This window comes from Neocloeon triangulifer, unplaced genomic scaffold, assembly GCF_031216515.1.
Source record: "Neocloeon triangulifer isolate White Clay Creek 2 clone unplaced genomic scaffold, ASM3121651v1 ptg000022l, whole genome shotgun sequence".
In the NCBI taxonomy this organism is placed as follows: domain Eukaryota; kingdom Metazoa; phylum Arthropoda; class Insecta; order Ephemeroptera; family Baetidae; genus Neocloeon; species Neocloeon triangulifer.
This window is the reverse complement of record NW_026775562.1, coordinates 6,055,001-6,060,000: the sequence shown is the minus strand read 5'-3', so window position 1 is coordinate 6,060,000 and position 5,000 is coordinate 6,055,001. Positions and strand designations below refer to the sequence as shown.

Sequence of the window (5,000 nt, the reverse complement as noted above, 5' to 3'; positions counted from 1 at the left end):
CTAAATCATTCAATCGGTAGTAGCGACGGGCGGTGTGTACAAAGGGCAGGGACGTAATCAACGCGAGCTTATGACTCGCGCTTACTGGGAATTCCTCGTTCATGGGGAACAATTGCAAGCCCCAATCCCAAGCACGAAGGAGGTTCAGCGGGTTACCCGGCCCTCTCGGGCAGGGAAGACACGCTGATTCCTTCAGTGTAGCGCGCGTGCGGCCCAGAACATCTAAGGGCATCACAGACCTGTTATTGCTCAATCTCGTGCGGCTAGAAGCCGCCTGTCCCTCTAAGAAGATTGCTACGCGGGGAGCGTAAAGATCCCCGCGCCTATTTAGCAGGTTAGAGTCTCGTTCGTTATCGGAATTAACCAGACAAATCGCTCCACCAACTAAGAACGGCCATGCACCACCACCCATCGAATCAAGAAAGAGCTCTCAATCTGTCAATCCTTCCGATGTCCGGGCCTGGTGAGGTTTCCCGTGTTGAGTCAAATTAAGCCGCAGGCTCCACTCCTGGTGGTGCCCTTCCGTCAATTCCTTTAAGTTTCAGCTTTGCAACCATACTTCCCCCGGAACCCAAAAGCTTTGGTTTCCCGGAAGCTGCGCGCCGAGTCATCGGAGGAACTTCGGCGCATCGCTGGCTGGCATCGTTTATGGTTAGAACTAGGGCGGTATCTGATCGCCTTCGAACCTCTAACTTTCGTTCTTGATTAGCGAAAACATTCTTGGCAAACGCTTTCGCATCCGTTCGTCTTGCGACGATCCAAGAATTTCACCTCTAACGTCGCAATACGAATGCCCCCGTCTGTCCCTATTAATCATTACCTCAAGTTCAGAAAAGCCAACAAAATAGAACCGAGGCCCTATTCCATTATTCCATGCACACAGTTTTCAGGCAACCAAAGGCCTGCTTTGAGCACTCAAATTTGTTCAAAGTAAACGTGCCGGCCCACCGAGCCACCCGGTTAAGAGCAGCCCGGAGGGTACTACGGGCGCCCCGCTTGCGCGAGACGCCCACCGGCAGGACGTCCGAACTAACCAGTTGAACGCCGCGAGCGGCGAACCGGCTGTCCAATACACAGATCCAACTACGAGCTTTTTAACCGCAACAACTTTAATATACGCCAATGGAGCTGGAATTACCGCGGCTGCTGGCACCAGACTTGCCCTCCATTAGGTACTCGTTAAAAGATTTAAAGTGTTCTCATTCCGATTACGGGGCCTCGGATGAGTCCCGTATCGTTATTTTTCGTCACTACCTCCCCGTGCCGGGAGTGGGTAATTTGCGCGCCTGCTGCCTTCCTTGGATGTGGTAGCCGTTTCTCAGGCTCCCTCTCCGGAATCGAACCCTGATTCCCCGTTACCCGTTACAACCATGGTAGGCGCAGAACCTACCATCGACAGTTGATAAGGCAGACATTCGAAGGATACGTCGCCGGCGCGAGGCCGTGCGATCAGCTGTGGTTATTCAGAGTCACCAAAACGACGGACGGGCGAACCCGACCGATTGGTTTTGATCTAATAACTGCGCCCCGGCCATTTCTGGACGGAGCTCTGGGTGCATGTATTAGCTCTAGAATTACCACAGTTATCCAAGTAGAGTTTGTAGGATCCAAGGAACCATAACTGATTTAATGAGCCATTCGCGGTTTCACCTTATTTTGGCTTGTACTGAGACATGCATGGCTTAATCTTTGAGACAAGCATATGACTACTGGCAGGATCAACCAGGGAACTGACGCCGCAGAGCCCCCGGGGGGACCCCACAACGCGTGCTCCCGTGGATGACACGCTTCCGCGCGCGGCCGCGGCAGCCGAGGCTACCGCAGCCGGCTTACAGCTAAGCGTGACGCCGACGCCGTGCTCAACTCGCACCAGGCAACCCCGGCAGGAGGAGTGCACCACGCCGACGGTTGGTGAGCCGAGCGCTCCGCACACGTCAAACGCTCCTCGCGAGGAACTCGCTACAAAGCATCGTTCGCGTACAAATAGCTCGCACCCACCGAGACCGGAGACGGGCTGCCCGACCGAACGGCCAGGCGGGCCCGCACATAGAGCACAGGGTCGTCGGCTGACAACGCCGCCCACGTGCGCGATTAGAACGATGAGAAGGCGCGCTTCAAGCGGTTACTCCACGACCGAGTTCGGTATCCACCGTTGTTCGGTGGTTCACATCGACGACCACACCGGGCTCGTCGTTCCGACCTCAGGGACGTCACGGCGTTTCCCCTCGGGCTCATCAATACCCGCGTTACCGATCAATCGTGGAAGGCTTTCTTCGCGCGTCCTCATCGACACCACTCACGTGTTCGACATTACCGACGCCGCTCCACCAGTCAACATATAACCGAATGCATCGCACGTCCTGGCGAAGAGCACACGAATCGCGAGCAATCTGACGGCACCCGTGGCGCGGCCGGCCGAGCAGGAGGCGACCGCATTTCTCCCTCTCCCGCGCGAGGCACGAGCTCGCGCGCACGGTCGGCCGGCGCGGCCCCTTCGGGTGACCCGCTGCTACTCGTGCTCTGCTAACAGTGCGGCCGGAGATGTCGGTGTACGGACTTGTAATATTTTCGCGTGCTCCGCCAACAGTGCGGCCGGAGATGTCGGTGTACGGACTTGTAATATTTTCGCGTGCTCCGCCAACAGTGCGGCCGGAGATGTCGGTGTACGGACTTGTAATATTTTCGCGTGCTCCGCCAACAGTGCGGCCGGAGATGTCGGTGTACGGACTTGTAATATTTTCGCGTGCTCCGCCAACAGTGCGGCCGGAGATGTCGGTGTACGGACTTGTAATATTTTCGCGTGCTCCGCCAACAGTGCGGCCGGAGATGTCGGTGTACGGACTTGTAATATTTTCGCGTGCTCCGCCAACAGTGCGGCCGGAGATGTCGATGTACGGACTTGTAATATTTTCGCGTGCTCCGCCAACAGTGCGGCCGGAGATGTCGATGTACGGACTTGTAATATTTTCGCGTGCTCCGCCAACAGTGCGGCCGGAGATGTCGATGTACGGACTTGTAATATTTTCGCGTGCTCCGCCAACAGTGCGGCCGGAGATGTCGATGTACGGACTTGTGATATTTTCGCGTGCTCCGCCAACAGTGCGGCCGGAGATGTCGATGTACGGACTTGTAATATTTTCGCGTGCTCCGCCAACAGTGCGGCCGGAGATGTCGGATTACGGACTTGTGATATTTTCGCGTGCTCCGCCAGCCATGCGGCCGGAGATGTCCGAAACGACTTGTGGTGTTGCATAAAATGATTTTTTGCGTCTTGTTTATGACGTCAAGTTTGGTGCACTAATAACGCCCTTTGCACGTGAAAACAGGAATCATTGGAGTTGAGGAGCGATTGCAGCTCAACATGATTCCTATATGACACATTCAACGTTGCATGGTAATGGCGCACCCTATTCAAGAGAAAAATTGTTTTCGTGTGATGAGCATCATTCGTGAGCTGCCAGATCACACGAGCCTTTGCTGCGGTGATTTGTGTATTCATTTGTGATTTATGGAATGCGTTTCAGCTGTCTGAATGAAAATATTAGTTAATAATGTCTTCAAAAATAGTTAGATGCAATCTTACTTCAAAAAATATAAATGGTCACTGCGAGGAATTTGACAGTGTTGTTAACGAAAATAAATAAGATCAACGAGGAGGCCACGTTACCTCTTGTCGTAAGAGGAAGACAGTACAATGTAGGCCATGTCAAAACTAACATTGACACGCGTTAAGTAAATAGCGATATAGAGTGCTAGCGACGTGAATGATGGAAATAATAATATTAACTGGCATCATGTATTTCAGAACTGTTTTGTGTATTCTGCCTTTGTATTTCCATTGTAATTCTCTCTTCTTTGTAAGCAATGAGATTAACAACACTGAATTTTTGGATGATTCACTTGGGTAGAGAATGCCGCCGGTGATGCATTAATAAACATGATTTTATACAAAATTTAATCAAGATAACACGTGTGAATTGCATGAAAATCAAAGTTGCTGTGCCACATCAGTGTTTCATCTCTGCTGATTGTGATACCCTCTCTGCCCGTTCTTTGTGACTAGAGTAGAATGAACAATCGCAGTAAAGTCAGCTTTTGCTCTGTGGGTTTTTCGAAAATTGGCAATATGCCGGATGTGCATGGTTTTGGCAGCGGGATAAGCTTGCGAGCCGTGAAATTATCTTGAGAGAAATAAGTACATCAACCTCATAAATAAAGATGTTATTTCCGCTCGCAAATTGTACACGAAATATAACTTTGGACGTGAATTTGAAAAGTTAAGGGGTGTTTGAAATTATATTTTGAAACAACAATATTTAAACGTGGTACATCCCTTGGCAGAGGATGAGATGACCAAAAGATTTTTCATTCAGTTTTGCACACCTCGTGAATTTTGTGCTTCTCTACAAGGAGCCGAAACGTGAATACCAGATTAGATAGATTTCATTGAACAATATACGAACGGAAGAAAACCCCCACTATACATGAACATGCGACGTAAAGTTCTACTCGCCACATGTGACCGTGAAATTTTTCCACTATTATTTTCCTAGTTTCAAATGTTTTGAAATGAAATTTTATGATCACTTGGATTTGCTTACTGTTTCTGAAGTCGCTGCGTAGCGGAGATGTTAGGAATTACAGTAAAATTCATGAAGGGCGCTTTATTGTAGGGATGAAGTTATATGCGATTTCATGAACATCAATCGGAAAAGAAAGGATTTGTTTCCCATATTAGGGAATATTATGAAGAATGCATGCATACATTAACATACAAGATTTGAAATCCGATTACGTACATTAGGATGGAATAGTATTGCAATGAAAGGAACGTTTAACGTAACGGTGCACTTCAATAATCTTTTATAATTCAAATATTTGTTATAAATATTTTAAATTGTCAACGCAGGAAGAATTTAATGAGAGGTTGAAATTAAATAAACACGAATGTATTAAATAATGCATAGCACACTTTATAAATTTTAAGATGTAATATAAGA

General features: G+C 49.1%; 1 non-coding gene across 1 annotated transcript in view; it reads right to left on the bottom strand.

Moving 5' to 3' along the window:
• LOC132204894 (small subunit ribosomal RNA) overlaps positions 1-1,729 on the bottom strand; it is a 1,864-nt gene extending 135 nt beyond the window's left edge. The window contains exon 1 of the ribosomal RNA XR_009442578.1: positions 1-1,729. This exon is cut by the window's left edge and continues 135 nt beyond it. This is a non-coding gene — a ribosomal RNA (small subunit ribosomal RNA).
• Positions 1,730-5,000: the final 3,271 nt, after the last annotated feature.